The following is a 4,866-nucleotide window of genomic DNA, read 5'->3' on the forward strand; positions in this document are numbered from 1 at the left end:
ATCCCTTGTTGAAATTGATGGTAAAATAGTCATCCCGAGGGAATCAAACTGAAAGGGCGATCATATAGCACACAAAGAATCCTTTTCACCAACGTTAGTTTATGGAACACGACAAGCAATTGATTGGGGGATTTGTTCAAAATCGTTCTAGATCCAATCATAGAAACAAAAAGGATGATACAAACCATTCGACTGGTAAAATCGAACGAGATCCGAAAATTATGAGCTCACATGATCTGGTAAGCGCTTGAGGTCCATCTCGACTTGGTGAATAGTCCATTGCATATTTTCTAGTTTCTGTTATGTAAACCGGCGGCGTTAATGTTTTGTTCAAAAGGAAACTTGAGTGAAACACCAGTTAATTTTGAAGCTGATGTTACCTTAACAACATCATGGTACTGCCTTGCAATTGTATCGAAGTGAGGATCGACACCTTGATACTCACGTAGGCGTGTTACCTGTTTAAAAGGGTTGTAACACGAATTGATATCGAGACAGACAAGAAAGAAGAAAAACCCGAATCAGAAACAACCCTGAGTTACGAAAATATGCATAATTTTGAATGAAAAACCAAGTATATTCTAATCAAACATTAGGCTACCAAACCAGGTAAAGAAGATTTTACATACAGCTTTATTATATGCAGCAGAGGCTTCTTCAAATCTTACATATTGATGTTGATGTTGCAACTTCAAATCTTTGACGAGCTTAATGAGCACTCCAAGTATTTGCTCTAGGACCTGTTAAGAGAGATTGTTTTACATCACGTGTCGTGAAAAATATAGAGCAAACCCGTTCTCAAAACACTATGTGATCCATGAAAAACTCCTGTTAAGAGAACTCAGTCTCATATGGATTTCTATTAACCTACATTATAATATTCTGCAAATTTCCTATCTGCGGAATAAAGATCCTTCCGCAAATTTGCTTCTTCCCTCTCAATCTCCTCTATTATCAACTTAACCCTGGTAAAAGAAATATCACAAACAGGTAATCAACATCCAGCATATAAGCCAACCCCATCAAAAAGGTGGAGAAAGTAACTAATACCTTTCTGGAAGCCGAGAGCTTGAACTTTGACTTCCAGAAGATGAGTCTGCAGCACAAAAAGAATAGTACCCATAAGGGACCACAATTCCCAGAAGCAAATATGCTTCATATATTTGCTCTCACATTCTAATTTCGTCATGTAATCTACGCCTTTTGCAATAAAATGATGGGCAACAAGATCTATGGATTGATATCACAAACCAATGAGGAATTTTGGGACAGAACATTATGAAGGATGCATTGTTTCCGACAACATGTTAAAACAATGGGGATATATAAACTATTAGGCATGTTGAGAAGTGAAAAAGGATAAAGATATATGGACGTACCGATATCATCAACAAAGGCATCAGCTAACTTGTTACACTTAGATTTCAACCGAGCATCAATCTCCCTTGAAAGAGTTAACTGATAGTCAGCCATATCCTAAATTTGCAAATTAACAAAAATTATAGAAATGTGTCATGATCTTGTAAGAAAGTTTATGACAACTAAAACAAGGGCCTCTTTTGTAATTAAAGATCTTAAAACTTCCATCTGCAATCATGAAACAAAGTTTTCATACCATTGACAATGGTACTCGTTGAAGCTTGCCACAAATAAGCAGGTGTTATTCCAAGAAAACGATTAGGCACACCACCAACACCAGGTTCTCCTGAATCAACAGTATTATTTGCAGCTGCACCACTGGTTGCGGCACTATTTGCATAATTCAATGAGTTTGAACTTGAGCTGATAGTGAGACTGGTACTAGTACTATCAAGCGAACTCCGTGATATAATACTCCATTTCTCAATTTCTTCCTCATGAATTTCCCCATCTTTAGATATTAGTGGAAGTCTCAATCTTTGAGCCGCTTCTGCAACAACTAATCGATGCTCTAGAGAGTCTCATAAACCTAAAGTTCATAACACTGAGTAGAACCCTTGTCAGATTCCCAACTATAAAGACTGTTTTCTTATCACTTTTGCTGCTTATTTTTCATAAAACGCTTTTTCTTTACTTCGTCTTAACAATTGTATAAAGAAGTTGCAAACTCTGTTATTCCTTACTCAAGTGTGAGGGTTGGAAACAGGTAATAATTGCACTTTCCTTATAAAATAAAAATTAAAATTGAAAATCATACCTTTTTAACCATTTTAGGTTTGTAATATCTAACCTTTCAAGAAAATATTAATTGCACTTTCTTTTTTGTTCCAAAAGAAATTCATATATCTAATGTCCAAAAAGTTTCTCCTTTAACCGCAAACATTCAAAAAGAAAATTTAGAAAATAAAAATTAATGAAATTAATATGAAACCTGAGGAGAATTCTTCAATCCAAGCTGCGGATAAAAACCTTGAATATCTCGAATCCCTCCAAGATTCGCCACGGAAATTGCTTGTTGATACTCTTCCACCATAGCCATTGCTTTTGTAGTGACCTAAAATTTGAGCGAATACCTTTGCGACGCGCAAAATTTATATCTCGTTAAATGCGCGTTGTTTTAATTCTTAACAAATACGAATTCAATTTAATATTTACTCGTGATCCGATTGAAACATGAGAAATTTTTTTAAAAACACGAGAATTTTGAAGCACGAATTTTTTTAAAAACGAAAGTTTTTAAAACACGATAATTTTTTAAAATACGAAAATTTTAGAAATACGAAAATTTTTGAAACACGACAATTTTTTCAAAAGATAATTTTTTTTTAAAATACGAAAATTTGTGAAACACGAGAATTGTTGAAAACACAAAAATTTTTAAAAACACGACAATTTTGAAAACATGAAAATTTTTGAAACACGGAAATCTTTAGAAACAAGAAATTTTTTTAAAACACGACAATTTTTGGAACACGAGATTTTTTTTGAATATTTACAATTTTTAAAAGGGCGTATCGTGTTTAACATAAACCGGTGATGTCCACCCAACATAGCGATGAATTTAACGATTTAATGTTAAATCAATTCGTTACCTTATTTATTAAAATTATTTAAAATAAAATTACATTAAATTAAATTTAAAAAAATAAATACAAAAATATAAAAATACCAATAATATTAAAGCGAAATGTTACCCAAAATACATGCATTAAATTAAAAGCGGAATAAAACGAAATTAGCGAAAAATATCCAAAAACGCGATTTTCGCCGAACGAGTTACGCAAATTGAACCCCCTTTTTTTCCTCTTTTTTTCTTTTTTTTTCCTTTTTTTCTGGACTGGGCTGGGCAGGTTGTTGGGCCTGCTGCTGGAACGGGCCCAGGGGCCTGCTAGGCCTGCTGTTGGGCCTGGCACTGGGTTGGCCTGCTTGAAGTGCTGTTGGGCCAGCACTTGGGCTGTTATGGCCTGCTGGGCTTGCTAATAAGTGGCCTGCTTCCTTTTTTTGCTTTTATCTCTTTTTTTGGGCTGCTCTTTGGGCCGCTGGGCTGCTACTGTGGCCTGCTAAGCTGCTGATGCTGTCGGGTCGGGTAACAGGTCAGATGGGTCGAGTCGAGCCGGGTCGGCCAGACTATTAAAAAAATTATTTTCTTTTTTCTTTTTCTTTTTCTTTTCCTCCTTTCTTCTTCCTCCTTTCTTCTTTCTTTCTTCTTTCTTTTTTCTTCTTTCTTTCTTCTTTGTTCAGCTCCCGATGACGCTCCCCCCAGCCTGCTGCGGTGGTCGATGGCGGTGCACGATGAAGCTCTCCTCTTCTCCTCCTCTTTTCTGAAAAAAGCTCTCTATTTTCTTTATTTTTTCTTGGATTTTTTTCATGTAGGGGTCCGATTTTTGGAGTTTAAACCCCTTTTTATAGTTGGTTTTGCTTCTTTTTTTGCAGGTAGCAGGTGGGGAAGGCCATGCCCTAGGCCAGCGGCCGGAAATTGTGGGGCAGGTGCAGGAAATCCTCTGAATTATTGGGGATTTTCTGACAAAAGGACCAAAGTGTAAAACATGTAAAACTTCTGGGATGAAATGTAATTTTGAAAAAAATTTAGGGTCAAAATTTAATTTTAAGAATGTTTAGGGGTCAAAATGAAATTTCAAAAAAGTTTAAGGGTCACAATGAAATTTTAAAAAGTTTAGGCGTCAAAATATAATTTTAAAAATTTAAAGGGTCAAAATATAAATTTTTAGAAAAACACGAAATTGCTTGCAAAAATTGGCACGAATTTTACATTTTATTTTCTTACGAAATTCATAACAAAAAAAAATCCAGCAAATGAAAATAAATTAGAATATCACCATTGCTTCTAAGTAGCATAATCTTTCCCTCGACATTTCCTCTCTCGCCTGAAAATCGAAATCCATCACGTTACTTGAAAAAAGAAGAAGAAGGAATTACACAAGAAAAAAATCAAATTTTAATAGAGAATACGAGCTGGAGATCGTAGTAGGCGGATTTGGAGATAAGAGATCCATCGGGAGATAAGCAATGGCGCTCTAGCTGATCGATTACTTGGATGACGTCAGCCGGCAAGTTTTGCCCTCCTTTCACCATGAATTCAGTCTTGTTTTGGCTTCGAAACGATGTTAATGAGTTCTGTTTGTTTACTGGGAAAATGAAAAGGAAACTAAACGAGAAAAAGGCCGGCCTTTGGATTTTTGAAAACTTGAATTGAAATGGAAGCAAAGGTTATCAAAGGCGTGAAAATACAAAATCAACCCTCTATTTTCTCTTATTGGAGAAAAATAAATTAAAACATTTATTTATTGTTAAAATCTGCTTTTACTCCTTGTAATTTGATCAAATTTTATATTTAGTCCCTGTACTTTACAAAAGTTAAAAAATTAGCTCCTCCTACATTTTTATTATTTAAAAATAACAGCCCAATCGTTAAAATTGCATGTTTTT

General features: G+C 35.0%; 1 pseudogene; it reads right to left on the reverse strand.

Annotated features, from left to right (window-relative positions):
- Nucleotides 1–4,653, reverse strand: LOC121216966 (AUGMIN subunit 4-like; annotated as a pseudogene).
- Between the last annotated feature and the right edge of the window lie 213 nt (nt 4,654–4,866).

The sequence above is a fragment of the Gossypium hirsutum genome, chromosome D05, assembly GCF_007990345.1.
Source record: "Gossypium hirsutum isolate 1008001.06 chromosome D05, Gossypium_hirsutum_v2.1, whole genome shotgun sequence".
NCBI classification, from domain to species: Eukaryota; Viridiplantae; Streptophyta; class Magnoliopsida; order Malvales; family Malvaceae; genus Gossypium; species Gossypium hirsutum.